The 17,018-nt window shown below is 37.1% G+C and overlaps 1 protein-coding gene across 2 annotated transcripts in view; it reads left to right on the forward strand.

Annotated features, from left to right (window-relative positions):
• xylt1.L (xylosyltransferase I L homeolog) overlaps positions 1 to 17,018 on the forward strand; it is a 200,711-nt gene that overhangs the window by 88,985 nt on the left and 94,708 nt on the right.

The raw sequence follows: 17,018 nt of genomic DNA on the forward strand, positions 1-17,018 counted from the left end.
CTATCCATCCATCCGTCCATCCAACTGGGCATTCATTTCTTTTAATAATAAGAATTTCCAATAGCACACAGTCAATGATGTGAAATAATAATAAGGCAATGATAGTTTTAAAGAAAGATTTGTTTTCATGGTTAAAGCAGTCTTATTTGGAAGACATTTTTCACAATTTTTTTTCTTTCTGCTCTTTCATAAAATAATGGATTCATTATATTGCTAAGACGAAATGTTTATATATCATTATTTAAAAGATGATTTGGAATGATTTATTGTTCAAAAGATTGTTTTCTAAAAATACATTATTATTATTTTTGTCATTGTTCTTTATTCCTTAAATCCAGTGGAATAATTGAGCAAATTATAAATAACAATGAAACATGTTGTGTGCAGCTATTGAATCAATATAAGTAAATGTATTAAAGATGCGCTTGTTTTTTTAAATGTTACAAATCAATAAGGCTTATTCCCTGCTGAATCTGACATTTGACTAAAAATTGATTGACCATCATATTTTGAGCTGCAGTAAACAAGCCTGGAATATAATACTAGGATTCTTTGTATTTTTCATTTGCCCCTTTTGCAGGGCATTTTTATATTGGAAACTCGGAGTGAACGACTTGCTCACATAAATAAAGCCTTTGGATGATGATGAACAACTAGGTGCTCTTTTTTCCCACCTGACCTCTAAATATAAGCAGATTCGTTGGCTTCTGATGAAACCTACCCTTTTGTGTATTTATGTAATTAAAGGACAATGGCAAGCATGTTTTGTTCCCACCTGGCATGTCAGCATTCCCATTGTTGCCATGTACCATTAACAAAATGAATTGAAAGGTAGCCTCACTATGTTTCTATGGGGTTACTCATTTATGGAGGCCATTTCTAAACTCAATATGTTCTCTTTCAAGTACAGGTATTGGACCTGCTATCCTTAATTCTTGGGATCTGGGGTATACTGGATAAGGGGTCTTTCTGTTATTTGGATAATTATAATTTGTTAGCTAAGAATCATTAAAATATGAAATAACCCCAATAGGATTGTCTTGCCTCCAATAAGGATTCATTATATCTTGGTTTGGATCAAGTGCAAGGTACTGTTTTATTATTACAGAGAAAAAGGAAATCATTTTTAAAAATTTGAGTTATTTGATTAAAATGAAGTACATGGGAGACTCAGAGCTTTCTAGATAACAGGTTTCCGGATAACTCGCCCCAACCTGTACTTTGGAACTGCACAATGCATTTCTTAATGCATTACTGCTTGAAACACTTTGGGGGTTATTTACCAAAGGTCAAGTTGTTTTGCCGAAAAATATTTGTTTTTCAAGGGTAGTTTTCAGTCAAGGCTCGAATTTTCGGGTTAAAAAAAAACTAAAATTTTTTGCGGTTTTAAAATAAAAACTCAAATATTTCAGGATTTATTATATCCTGAAGCTAGAAATAGCTTGAATTAAAAAAATATTACAGCTAAAACCTGTCAATATCATGTAGAAGTCCATGGCAGAGGTCCCTTGAACTATCTGAAGATGTCTGTAGCATTCATGATGTTCTGAGTTTTTTCCGGTGGGTTTCGCTAAAAAACTCGATTAATCTGGGCTTTTAACCCCAAATTCACTGATTCCAGTTCCTTCCATTCAAATTTTTTTCTTAAATTAGAAAACATTTGAGTTGTGAGTTTATTCGAGGTAGAAGAAAAAAAAAACCTTACAAACCTCTAAAATTTACATTTGATAAATCACCCCCATTGTGATAGAAGAACAGATAGTGGATATATACCTAATTTTTCTACCTTCTAATAACACTCGGTGCATTATGCTGTACTACACCTTCACAGGCAAAATAACAACCAATCATTTTGTTTGCCTTCTGTTAATTCATCTTTCGCCTATGAAGGCTGAGTGTATTTACTGACACATTCAACTTTGCTAAACAGTTTTTCTTCTGAAACAATGCGTTGCTTGTCCGAAGTGTTTTTGGCAGCCAACGATGTTTGAGCAGCACATCCTGTTAATCAGAGGCAGCCCTGTGTCCCGCTGCTAACCACAGATGTGGTGCTGAAAGCTGCCCTATGTAATATCACAGGCCCGTTTTGTCTGCATTGTGTCCTATTAGCATCCACAGAGGGTGCTGCTGGTAGAAAAGTAAACTAGCAGATTGATTATTGCCCTCTGCATGTTTGAACAGCCTTCTTTTCTGAATAATACATTCTTTCAGTACATATTCCAACCTCTCGCCTGGGTTTGCTCACTGGCGTCTGTGTACTGCTTTATAGGTAAGCAATGAAGGGAATTACTGTGAACAAACTGAGGCAGGACATCATTTTTTTCTTTCCTAAATCTACACATGGATAAGTGTAGAAAAAGTGTAGAATTGCCAGGCTGACTGAGGCTGCTGGGAGAATATATTCAGCTGGAAGGCAGCAGTTTGCTATTCTAGATACAAAATCTGCATGTCATCGTTATATCTGCCCTATGAATCTTAAAATCAGATTACATCTCTGATAAATGGCTTAGAGATGGCAGCATTTGGTTGACAAATGATCTGGTGTTTAATCTCCATCTCCAGTTCCTCCCCAGATTTATTAAGACACTAATGCCCTATCTATAACATTATGTTTTCAAATCAGGTCATAGGAGTGAGAGAGAGCAGAGTGATAGTAACATAAGGCGGTGCTTTAAAGTAGATTTTTTTTTTTTTGTATCTGCTGTTCCATTGCCAACATATAGCTGCAGGTCTGTATATGAAGACTTTAACCTTGTGTGTGTGTGGGGGGGGGATGAGGCAGAGACGGCCCCCTTGATAGAATGTATTGGCAGGCATATGATTGGACATGACAGCATTCAGTGTGGACCAGCCTGACAATTTCCCTGTACTGAGAGGGAAGACATTCAATAATATAGAGTGAAATATGACATTGAGACATTCCTTGAGCAGGCTGGAGCTTTAAACAGGCAAGTATTGGCTCTGGCAGCTGCTAAACACAGGAATAAGCCTGGGCGGAAGAAGGAGGCATCTTAACTTCTGTTCAAAGACATACGTTACCCTGTTATGTTCAGAGCACCTTAAGCACTTCAGCTCTTGATCTTAAATCCCTGCCACACATTATAAATACCCCCCCCCCATAGCCATCTCCAAATACATAGTAACACATAAACATGAAGCAGGTTCTAAACTGAAGTTGTGTCTGCTGCTTGGGAAGCTCTAATAGCATGTAAATAAATCAGTTCAGTAACAGTGGCAGCAGTCATGTCCATATTGTAAAGCAGATAACAGATAATCTGTTTAGTTTGCATCGGTTTAAGTGCTTAAAGTTAAGTGGTCAAAAACAGGAGTCAAACATCACTCATGCTTCTCTACATACATATAGGATTAAAACCTTTTTAAGACAGAATAAGACTTCCCGCTTAAAGACAATTGTTAGCCGTTACGAATTTTAATGGTACCTGCCCTTCCTCAGGACAACATTGGCCACCAACCTGGCCCAGTGAATCAGTCTCACCATGGATAGCCTTTGCAATATATTGAACTCTCTGTCCATCAGGTTACTGTAGAAAAACCTTTACAGATAAAAGTAAAACTTAAGTTCAACAATGAATTAGTCAAGACATGTTACACCATGTATGTTTTGTACCAGCTCATGGTCACCACAGCCCTTTAGAAGTGAAGATATGTGCCTTCAAAGATACCACTATTATATAATTCTTATTTGTTAATATACAATATCAGAGTGGTTATTAACCTGGCACCCATCTTAAGAAGGTATTTAAGGCCAGAAAACGCTAAAGATAGTTTGACTAGTAATTAACTTTAGTTAATTAGTTTATCTTATTGTTTACTTAAGGATTCTTCAACCTGGGGGCAATAAGCTTTTACTGCAACTTTCAGTGTTCCGCAGGCAAATGATGATTGTAAAGATGGCCATACAAGAGTAGATTTAAGCTGCTGATTCAGGCCCTGCAGACCCAGTCAGCAGCTTATCTGCCTGTGTATGGGGCCTCAGACGAGCCCACCCAACCGATATCTGGACGAAACTCACCCAATGTCTATTGGGCAGACTCAACCCCCCCCCCCCATCGGATCAAGGTCTGCATCTGTGTATTGATGCTGTCCTCTATCTAACTTTCCGGCATTACAGCAATTATGATCAAATAGTTGCCCCAAGGGCCAAACAGTCGGATGAGCCCAATCTTTCCCACCTCAGTGGTGAAAGTGGTGAAAGATCATGGCTAAACTAGTGGATCTGATAATGTATGGTTCTAAAAGTTGTAATACAACAACAACAGCTGAAGACTCAAACTTTCATCTCTCTGCATTGTCCTCTACCCTTCTTCTCTGGTTGAGATTTCATTGTTACATGCAAATGACCATATCCAGGCAGCTAAAGTTGGCCAATTAAGTCTGTGTATGGGGCTCTCTGAACTTCTTGCCTGCCCAATATCTGCATGAAAATCAGATATCTGACAGACAGGTTTGAAAATCCCATCAGGAGTGGATTGCATTGGCACGTTGATATGGTGCACTGTGCTTGTAGGCCTGCAGAATGATCTGATCCTTCTTCATGCTGTTGTTGATCTGCAGTCCCTACTATAAATAAAGAACACAGTTTGGATCCACTGGTGCTTAATCCTGAATTTTAAAGTACAAACACTGTACCCGTTGCCCTTTAGAGTGTGCTTGTACGAGAGGATACATTTAAAATAAAACAAAACCTAGAGAGATCCTATTTGTAAATGTCTAGGAGAATGGATAGTCTCAGCAGTGCAGAAAGTAGTCAGAAAATTGTCCTCCAAATAAAATAAATGGTTCCTGGACACTGAGAAGGCATTTGTGTTCCCAATTTGCTCTGCTGATGTTGTCACAAACTACTAAAAGCCTAAAGGGAAATAAACATGATTTGGGCCCCACTTAACTGCTGTATTGTATTCAAAAGACTTTTCTATACATATCCGTATTTGAAAATTTGAAATAAGCAGAGACTAGTATCTTTATACAGATATATGCTTTATAGGTACTAGTGGATGTTGCGCTTCTATTGCTTACATTTGCCTAGCTTAAAAGTTATATTGTATCATCTGGATCAATAAATAAGGTAGTTCTTATGCATGTAAAATGTCTGCAGGTTTATAACAAAGTTGTCCAGGGAAGTTGGGTATTGTAGTACATAGTCCAAGGGGCGGAAAGCCAGACTTTCCTACCTTTAAAGCAACGAGTACTGCTGTAAAAGGGAAAAGAAGAGTACAGCCTGGTGACAGGTTCACAATATCAGTTGCAGCCCCATGTTGCTTTTATTCCAACTACTCAGTAATGAAATGTGACTTTGCTGTTAGCACACTGGGAACTGACGCATGACTGGTCCCAGCTCAATATCTGCGGGAGCAAATTAACATACCTACACATTAGTGGTGCATTTCCCATGGATTTATAATGGCATCATTTTGTTCTAACCAGAGGTAACCGTGTATACAAATTGTCTGGCCGATGTCCAAATGGGATCTGGAAGTTAAGAAGTGGAGGGAGAGGGAAACCATCAGATCATAGTTGATGCAATATAATATTTAATTAAAACCCATTCTGTTGAGGAATAACATGATAATCTGAAAGTAATGCAATAGAGGCGACAACGATGCTGTGTACACAATTGAATCCCCTTATACACCGTCAGATGATATAGATAGTAAATCAGTTTGTAGGGCATTTATTTTTAACATTTTGTAAAAAAAATTGTAAAAAAGAATTTTTTAAAAATGAATTCTTGGCCCATGAAGCAGATTTTGCTCTCTCGTTTTATATATATATATATATATATATATATATATATATATATATATATATATATATATATATATATATATATATATATATATATATATATATATATAATATATATATAATATATATATATATATATATATATATATATATATATGTCTACAAATGCTTTAATTTATATTCCAAACCCTACTGTTGTATCCCAGAGGTTTAGCAGCCAAAAAGAAAGCAGGAACCCCTAAACTATAAGTAAAGACTCTCTAGTAGAAATGTTGCGTTTGGGTGCCATGCCCCAAACCTTCAGCAAGAGAGAGCAGACCACCTTAATAGCATATGGACTTTCACCCGAAAAAAACGCCAATGTAAAGGCCAAAGTTTTAAAAGTACAAAATGTAGTCTCTGTTCAAATCCCTTATTTATACAGGTATGGGATCCGTTATCCAGAAAGGCTGTCTCTCACAGACTGTATTGTATCCACATAATCCAAATTTTTTAAAAATGATTTCCCTTTTCTCTGTAATAATACAATAGTACTTGATCCAAGGTAAGATGTAATTAATCTTTATTGGAAGCAAAATTGGGTTTATTTAATGTTTACTTGAGTTTCTAGTAGACTTAAGGTAGGAAGGTCCACCGTATATATGTAAATGTATATATGTTAGTTGATTTATTTTTTTTGATATTCAGAATTAGACAGACCTGTAGGGTCTTGCAGAAATGTGTCATGACATCTCATAGTACATATGATTTCTTTCCATGTATATCAGTGGAACAATCTGGTTTTGAGCTTAAATTGTTAAAATATTGTTTGCAGCAATCATTACCTGTCAGCCTAAGGAGATATGTCTGTAAAATGCGGCTATAAATTAAAAGTCTGAAGTCTACATTTGCCTCAAGAGCCTCCTCAATGCAACAAAAAGGAAGACTTAATTGTCTTTGATCCTACGAAATGTGAATAATAACACCGCAACCTTATTTTTCGGTGCAGATAATATAGCAGGGAATTTCCGTCCCTCATGAATGTTATCACCTCTGGGTCAAATATATTAAAATTCACTCTTGTAATAGACTTAGCATTGACTTAACAAGGGCTGCAATGCACTCAGGAAGAGTTGGCTGTGTAACTAAGAGTCATCTTGCTTTCAGCCTTGCTGCCGATGTTTTAAGTGTTCTTGAAGTTTGCCAATGGTTTCCTGATCATTTCCTGAACATTTCTCTCAGATGCTGACCTTGACGGGTCAGTTGTTATTTAGGCTTACATGCCAAATTAATTTGTAGCTTTGGCATGCCTCTACTGCATCTTCAGAAAGTGTAATGTTTTTGTGTGTATAATAGGAAAGGCCTGCCTTTTCCTGGATGTGCTACAAAAAATATGAATTATTAATTTATTTTATGACATATTTTTTTTAGTGGGAAATTGCTACCATGGGTAGTAGCTGCCATTCATTAAGCCAGCAGTTAAAACAGCCACAGTCCATGTACATGGGTTCATCATTCTTCAGTGCCCCTGTGATTGCTTGGTAACATCATCCTCTTGTTAGAGGACTTCATGAAACCTTTAGGCATTATATATTACCTTCAAATACTTGGTTCTTAACTAAAAGTGTGATCTGTTCCTCAGTAGATCTCCACCAGATCCCTGCAACAATACGCAATAAGTGATGACACATCAAAGATGATTTATACTGCTATGGGACCTGTTATCCAGAATACCTGGGGTCTTCCAGTGAAGGGGTCTTTCTGTAATTTGGATCTCCATACCTTAAGTCTTCCAAAAAAAGTAATTTAAACCTTAAATAAACCCAGTAACATTGTTTTTACTCCAATAAAGATAAATTACATCTTAAGCTGGCCATAGACGCAAAGATCTGGTTGTACGAATCATTGTACGATCGGACTTTCCCATCTCCCGACCTGCCACTAACCATTCCGATCAAATAAAGTAGAAAAGAACAGATCAGCCGATGTTCTGCCCCTGACAGTAATTGTACGAAAGTTATGTCTGACCAAAGCTGGTGACAGTCTCCCACTGAAAATCGTACGATCGGCAATACATGCAGAGATATTATCGGCAGCCAACAGAAATCTTTTAACCTGTCCAATCGACTAAACGACCGATCTCCGCCGGACGAAAAATGACGGGACCCTGAAAATCATACGATCAGATCTTTGCGTCTATGGCCAGCTTTAGTTAGGATCAAGTACAAAGTACTGTTTTATTATTACAGAGAAAATGGAAATCATTTTAAAGAAATTAGAATTCTTTGGTTAAAATGGAGTCTATGGGAGATGGCCTTCCGTAATTCAGAGCTTTCTGGTTAATGGGTTTCCAGATGACAGATCCCATACCTGTTCCCCTCTTCAACATTTCTGGGTAAACATTGGCGGTTATTAGGGTTGTCAAGCAGAATGATAATTAGTAGTGATTGCTAGGGTAACCCAAGTGAATGAATGGCAAGCAATACGTTTCCACCTTTTTCAGCAGGATTCGGATTCGGGCAAATCCTTGTGCCTGGCCAAACTGAATCCAAATTCTAATTTGCATATGTAAATTAGGGGCCAGTAGGGAAATCACTTGACTTTTCGTCACAAAAGAAGAATTTTCGCACTTTTTCCTTTCCTGACCCATATGCAAATTAGGATTCGGTTGGGTATTCTGCCGAATCTTTCACCAAGGATTCGGGGATTCAGCCGAATCCCAAATAGTGGATTTGGTACATCCCTAATCTGTACCTGATTTATTTCAATGCTCAGTAAATGGCCTGTTACAATATATAATAACTTTCTTGGTCATACATAGACTTGACAGCTTTCATCCAGTCATCATCTTCACCAATGGCATTGATGCGAGCATGCTCAAAGATCCATTTTGAGATATCAAATGCTAATGCCGTATTAGTATGTATGCCGACAAGTAGATGCCTGCCATAGATATATCTGAGGCACTAAAGAAGAAGGTAGTGTACTGAACAGGGAATATCATTGTAACATAATGTGGAAGAATAATCAATTGAATTTTTTATTTTTCCTGTGAGCACCTTGATGAACATTTTGTGTCTCCTGCTTGATATTGCATGGCGGATTTTCACAGAATCTAAATCCACGCCAACGTTCAATTGGGAAGGAATTCTATTAGACTTTTGCCCTACAGGAAAAATTGTAAAATATTTACTTATTAAAAAGCCTGGATGGATTTTTGACAGGTTGATGGATGAAAGAAGGATTCCTAGCAAACAGTACAAAAGTGCATGACTAATGTATTATATGCTTCCTATTATATGCCTGACTTTCTCCCATAGCTGTTCATGATTTGGGGACAACATTTGACCAGTGCGAGAGGGATCCCTTACCAACCAATCTAAAAGGCCTAGGTGTCCTATGTTTTTTTATGGCTAGAGACAACCTCTCTTGTCTCCTGCTACAGAAGCAGACAGTTTGTACGTTATTATTGGCATCATATCAAGCTTCTTGTGGTGTTAATCACATGTAAGAACTAACAGCTACCATGGCTGAAGACAGAAGGGGGAGCTTCTTGTGGCAATGCTACACTACTTTTGAATGTGCTCGTTTTATACTATACTAGACTATAGACTACAGTAAAATCTCCATTTCTATTTCATTCTCTCATATCTACAGTAAGTCATGCACAGTTTCACCAGCGTGGCTACCGTAAGTCTCGTTGGGTCATTTGAGTCTTGCATCTTTTCTATGAAACCGCTACTTCTCTCATGGATACATGGACATTACATCCTTATTAATAATACAACTTAGCTGTCACATTACATTTTTCTGCCATAAAACAAGATAGAATATTAATTGTGCACAGAGAAACATAAAGTGGCAATTTATTCTCTTCTATTTCTCTTTGTATAACAGTAAAATATTCAAAGTACAACTTATTTATTACAGCCGCACAATAAAACATATGGAAGAGGCAAACTACATTAACATCTGCTGTCTTTTCGCCATCTGCTCCCTTTGGCGCTGTTCGTGCCCAGACTTGCCAAAACTGTTTGTTCTCCAAGGGTCTTATGGCATATTAATTGGTTCTTTTGTTTAATTTCAGATTTTATATGTGCTATCTGTCAGACCAAACCATATCATTCATTGTTGCATTCCAATTTCATTCTAATTCCTCACAATATGCCATGTTCCTTCTGAGCAGACACATGTACTTTATATCAAACGATTCTGGAAGTTTAAAAAGTCTTTCTTTGCATCTCATCATAGATAATGTTTAGTGTTGTGCCTTCCCCTTAAGTGTTTTAGAGAGCTTTATGTATTATTTTTGAGAGATGTCATCAAGAAGATATAATCTCAGCAGTAACAGCTGTTGGCTGTCCATGTGTCTTTAAAGAAAATGCTAAGCATGGGAGGTAGTGTGAAGTAGCCAGAATATGCTTCTTTTTGGAATCCAATAGAATTCTAATGTCTTACAAAAACAAGCATCTACTCTCTTAGTCATGTGGACACAGGGCCGATTTTGGACATTTTGTTTAAATCGTCCCCAACACAATCCTATTATGTTGAATCAGTGTCCATTATGAGGTTTGCCTAAAAAAACAGTGTTTTTCGGACTACAAATGCCTGAAAACTGCCATGGTTGGCAAAACATCAGACACTTGCCCTTTGTGCCTTAGGCCTCATAATGGAGCTTATGCATATTCCTATTTGCAAAGTATTCACAAAAATGGGAGCTAGTGAGTTGTTCAGTATAGCAATTGACAAGTGAAATTTGAAGACATCTAGAGTCATATAAAGTTTGAGAAATGTTTTATTTCACCAGCTAGCTACTGATTGAAGACAAATCTGATTTGCTCTGCTGGTGTGAGCAATGGCAATGTCAAAGCTATCAATCACACATCTATTAGTTGATGTCTGAGCTCTGTGCAGATGTTGGCTCCTCAAGAAAGAGTTATTGGTATTTTTTGACCCATCGGTCATTGTTCTTCTAGACAACTCAGAGCAGTTGTAACCTTGGGATCAGGGATTGCCCATGTGTTTATGGCCATCGACACAAAGGTTTCATCAAACTGATTATAATAATCAGATATAGATTTGAAATCCTGCAATATTTGCATTATAGTTTCCAATCAGTACTGTCTGATCCCTGTAAAAATAACTGCAAGAGATCCTAAAGACAATGTTAGTAAAAGCAGGTGATTATAACTCAAAACAAGCACTGCAACAAGAGACCTTAAAGGGATGATTTATCAACATTCCAATTCAAAAGTTTGCCGTGATTCAAGTTTTGTTGCTAAAATTCATGAATTTCAATCTGAGTTTTCAGAACTCAAACTTTAGAGTCAAGTCAGTTAATCAAGTCAGAAAAACTTGAATGTAAAACTTCTGCGTCTAAAAGCTGAACACTTTTTTTGTTTTCAAACTGAATTTTTCCAATTTTTTTGAGAGTAGGACAACCCATTTAAAATTATGTGAATTTGCCACATTCAACTGTTTTCTGACACACATTCAAGTTTACTAAGCTTTCAAGTCTATTTTAATTTTTAAAAAGAAGTCTAAAATTAACAAATTTGAATTTTGTCTTACTGGGCGATACAAGTAAATATTATCCAGAAAGGTTTTTTTTTAATGTATTATTTTCTAAAATTATATTATTGATAGCCATTATAAGAATCATCAGCATTTATTTGTATACGGCCAGCAAGTTACCCAGCACTTGTAAAACAAATCATTTTCTGAATTTGCCTTCATTGACTCTTATAAACCAAGAATTCTGCTGAAACTTAACATTCCATATGTGCCACATACAGTATACCACTATGGCATAAAAAGTTAAGAATCCTAGAATATTTTTCTCATTGTTTGTGGTCTAAACAAGCAGTGTCTAGTCCAGAACAAGAATATATTGAAATTTCTTAATATTGTCATAATTGTGACCAAGACTGAAAAAACAACCGTGTGTTGTGATGGCAACTACTGTTTCTTTGACTCTTATTTCTGTCTCTTTGATGGCAACCACTGTTTTTTTTACTCTTTCTGGTACTGACAAATATAAACTAATAATGTTTGTACCACCAATATGCTTTTAATGATACATTTAAAAACAACACACATTGTTTTCAGTAACATGTATTTATTGGCATATGCTTAATATAAAATGCGTAATAGCATTTAAATGACATAAAAAGAGCTATATATATGTAATTTCATAGTAAGCAGCTAATATGGGAAATAGATGGTATCTTACTCTCATGTGATGTAAACATAACTGAAAGGTTTGTATGGAAATTGCTTCCAGATCCCGAGCATAGCTCTGAAGCTTTTGAAGAATAGATTTCCCATACAATAACAAACATCACCCCTCCCGTCAACTACAGTAAACAGCATGACATGAAATATCAACGTTCTATATTATATTCTTGGTTCCTTATAATGAAACTTGGCATATACTGCATGAAATAGCACTGATACCTCTCAAGTCAAGCAATGGCTCCAACGCTCGCTCAAGTACAACATGGCCAATACAAGTATAATAGATAGTGAACACTGACCTTGTGCATTAACAGTAGACGTTCACTAGTACTTCTCATGCTATTAACATTGTCATTAGAAATCTTCCTTTGCGCACTTGGTTTCCATATAATTTAGCATCTTCAGTATGTTTGAGATTTTATTTAGAAAGGCTGGCATATCTGCACAGGACTTTGATGTGAAGCCAGCATGAAATGAATTGAGATTCATGCATTTTCAATCTTTCATGGCAGATAAACATTAGTAGAGTGTTAAAGTATCAAGTTTTAACTTCTGCCTAGTATTACACTTAGGGTTGCCACCTTTTTCCAAAAATAAATCCGGGGGAGCCGAGGCCATGACGCAGGGGTGTGGGGCCAGGACACAGTGGGGGCACGGCCATGATGCAGCAGGGGCGGGGCAGTGACATGACAGGGCAAGACAGTGACTTTGGGGCTGTGACATGGCGATTGGCCGATCGTTGTGTCAATCTCTGGAAATCCTTCCCAGTTTTCCTAATTTGGATAACTGAGCAGCCAGTTGTGACTTCAAAAAACTGGGCTGTCTGGGTCAAAACCAGATAGGTGGCAACTCTAATTCCACCCCTCTTGTATCACTTATTCCACTGCTCTTTGCTTCTTCAGCTATTCATCTGGATATATATATTAGAGATGCACCGTATCAACTGTTTTGGGATTCAGCCAAATCCGTTGTGAAAGATTTAGACCAATACCAAACTAATCTTAGTTTGTATCTGCAAATTGGGGTAGGGTGAAAGAGAACCGTGCATGCAGCGAGCAGTTAAAAATTTCTTTACTTTCTCTTTGTGTGACAAAAAGTCATGATTTTAAGGATTTGGATTTAGTTTGGCCAGGCTCGAGGATTCGGTGCATCCCTAATATATACAAAGTATCTCTCCAGGTGATAGGGCTATTATTAGTTTGACTGAAAAGCAGTTTTTGCATACTAAGTTTAGGAAGAGTCCATAGCATAAGCCATTTGATTTAACCATGCAGCAGGAGCTAGCTAAGCACCAAATTCATTTTGGTCAACTTCCTTCCAGATTTGATCTCCATGAGAAAACATCTTATGGGATGCTAATGATGAGATTTATTTTGCTGTGTAAAGAACATAAAGAACCATCAACTATCTTTGAGCGAGACTTTATTTTATGTCAAAAAGTCCCCAGCTTCATAGTTGTTGGTGTCTATAATATTGGTCCAATATCCAATTTAGACATAAAAGCATCCGTGAAGTGGCAGGGATGTGGCATCAGAATATTAGTTCTGAGATCAAATCATATTCTCTCTGTGTTTTATTGCTTTGCATGCATTTGCACGGAATTACCTGTGAGATTAATCAGTTTGTTTAATTGCTGCTAAGTGGAGAGAAGTGCCTCCTTAGTAATCCTCATTCAGATGACTTCAAAAGGATTCTTTCTTTTCTCTCTCATATTTCGCTGAAAGTCAACATTTTGTGCAATGATGTAACCTGTACCCAGAGTGGAAATAGAATTCATGACAGTTTATCCGAGGCGAAGTGTTCTCTTGTATAGGATTTTTAGATGTATATTTATAAAAGAGTGAAGCTAGGAGTTGCTCTATTTTTACTCTTTACAATATGCTTGGAAAATCCTCCCAAGTATAGAGAGAGAGAGCCATGGCAAACCATGCCCCTTTATCTGCAACCTCAATCATAATAAAAGTGTTAAAGCGGTCTTAACCATAAACCTGTCTGTGAGTGAATCTGTATCTAGCTATACAGCTGAATTTAAGGTATGGTTTTTAGATACCATATGACTGTTTTAAAACAGTCATAGTGCTTTGTTTACGGACTGTCCTGTCTTTTATTTCATTACCATAAAAAGAAATGCTTTTTACAAGTGTCCTTCCCTCTGCCCAATATTGTCCTTGGCACATTCTGCTTCCTCCCTGACACTGCAGCTTTCTTTTGTTGGTTAAATGACAAAGGAAGGGATGTTTATGATGGAGTGTGGTGCAACAGGCATGTTGTTATTCTAAAAATACAGCTATATTTATATATGGTTTTTTATAGCAAATCTATGGAGTGCTTGAGGAAAGGGCATTTAGGCTGGTCTAAAAAAATTTAATTAAGCTGCTGCTGACCGAGACCTGAGAATGTTTACAATATTCATCACCATAGTCAAGGAGCCCATTTCAGCTGTGTGGGAGGCCTTGATTTGGGTAGTGCCAGGCAGACCAACATCATGGTTGTTGGTATATATAATTGAATAATGTACATAATGTATATTATATACATTATAGTAATGTACATAACTCAATAAAAGTCATTCAGAAAGGCACCAGATGCAAGTGCAAGAGCACTAATTGCCACTAAATCGCACCCTTTATAGGGGCCTTGCTGTGCTCTGCATTTAAAGTCCATCTTGAGGTGAAGAGCAAAGCGCTGTCTGGAGTAAAACCAAACGGTCCTGTCCATCTGCCATTACATAAAAGTTAGGGGCAGGATATTGGACTTCTATGTGCTTCCTCCCAGTTCACAGTGCTGCAAGCTTGTGCTATGGGTAGAAACCCCCTTTATAGCAGGCTGACATTAAGCATAGAAATTTTTTTGGTGGTGGTGTGGTATCTCAGCCACACAATGTGACTGCATTACTACTGAGCTGCATCTTCTTCATCAGCAATTAGTTACACTCTCAATAATGTTTTTACAGTCAAGGTTTCCTTTTCTATCATTTCTTCAGCGAATTTCTGTGCTCTCAGCTTTTTATCCCTGTCTTCGACCTTTCTCTCCTCTCCCTGTTGCTAAATGTCACAACATTCCATTAAAAAAGATAATTGCTCAGAAACAATTTTTTTTACTCAGTATCATTAAGCATAACTCGTTACTTGGCTTAATACATTTAATCCTGAGCCGTTTTTGGAATGGACAGTGTGTCCAGCATCATGCCAATGCAAGAAGCCACAATAATACTTCCATTATGCTTTCATTTTGCCTTGATTTAAATATTCCTCACCCAATTCTTAGCCATGCACATTTGTTTAGTTTGTCGCTAGCATTAGAACCCTCTGAGAATTGCTGTACATAGAATAAACCTGAGTAACCTCCATTACTGAATCCATGGCATGTCATTTATTTCTTTTGCCTGCAAATGACAGGAACTCTTTTTATATTTCATTTGACCTTTATCGAGGCCGGTTTTCTGCCTAACACATGTTGAATGGCATGCAGGTTTCTTTTATGTTGTCCGTTTTGTGGAACAGGATAAAAAGTCAGGCTTGTTTCCATGGATGTGTTTTGGTATATAGATGACATTAATAATATGTATTTCAATTATACTGGCCTTGTACATCATTTATATACCTTGTTCATTTCAGTTCTTGTCTTGTTTTGTATCAGTTGAGTGCCTGGGTCTGATAAAGCCGGGGTCCGTACCTTAAAACATCTCCCTGCTGCTGTGTTAGACAAAAAGGTTACACACATGGATTATGAGGAATATTGTGGTACAACAGGTAGAGTTCATATAGTTGGTCATTTTGGTGAGAAGTACCTGAGGCATGGTGACACTGGTTATGAATTTGGTGTTCCCAAACTTAACTAGAAATCCTAGTAAAGTTTTAACAGCAGTATTCCAACTAAATCGACCCAGCACATTATATGGGTGAACAAAACAAAAATAGTGTCAGTCGCATTCCAAGAAAATCTTCTGAATGTTCCACACTGAATGTTTCATGAAATTGTCCCCTTTGCAGATTTAACTTCAGAAGTTTAAACATAATTATATACAGTGGTTGTAAATAAACGAGACCAGAGGTTTTCCTTTCTTACCACAAGGAAACCATTTTCGGGAACTCTTTTGGAGGCTATTTCTTACACAACAATTGCTGCAGTTTTAGCTTGGAAATGGCCAAAGGTTTTTGTTTTTTTCCTGGAAACAAACTGAGTAAGGAATTCTCAGTAAGTGCACTAGCATGGCCAAAAGTATGTGGACACCTGTCTGTCCAACATCTCATTCCAAAACCAAGGGTTTAAATATGAAGTTGGTCATCTTGTTGCTTTTAAAATATACTTTATCTTGTACTCCTCTGGGAAGGCTTACACTTGATGTTTATTTCTACATTGTTTGTGGGATTTCTTCCATTCATATGTGAGAGGTTTGGCACTGATATTGAGGATCAGGCCTGGCTCACATCTGTGTTCCACTTTATCCCACGGGTTAAATAAATAGGGTTGATTTACCCTTAAATGTAATAACGTGGGCTTTAGTAGAGTTGGGTGATGTGCTAAATTAATCTCAGGATATTTTATTACTAAATGCGCAACTGCCAAAGTCTACAGAATATGTTCATTCAGAAGCAAGCAGAAAATAAAAAATCTTTGTCATTAACTCTATACTTAATACAAAGAATACAGAGAAATACATGCCAGAGGCAGGTTGGAGACAGATGTTGAAGCTTCACCTGGATAAAAGAAGGAGAGAAAGACTTTAGAAAGTACAGCACTGCTTATGGGCCAAACACATACATTTACATTGCTACTAAGTGACTGGTTTATGAGCATATAACTGACACTATAAAGGTCCCAAACTCTGTTTATATCATCTCTTTAAAGAGAGAGATTTATTTGTGGGTTTTCTACCTCCTAATACTCCATTGCTATTTAAGAATCAACTTCAGAAAGAAAACACTAATTATGATCCTATTACTCAGCAGAGTATTAACATTTAAATCAGCAGTGTAATGCATGCACCGTGAGAAGGCAGCAGATGCCTTTGCGTTTCTCTCTCTCTTAACGTT

Source organism: Xenopus laevis, chromosome 9_10L (genome assembly GCF_017654675.1).
Source record: "Xenopus laevis strain J_2021 chromosome 9_10L, Xenopus_laevis_v10.1, whole genome shotgun sequence".
Classification (NCBI taxonomy): Eukaryota; Metazoa; Chordata; class Amphibia; order Anura; family Pipidae; genus Xenopus; species Xenopus laevis.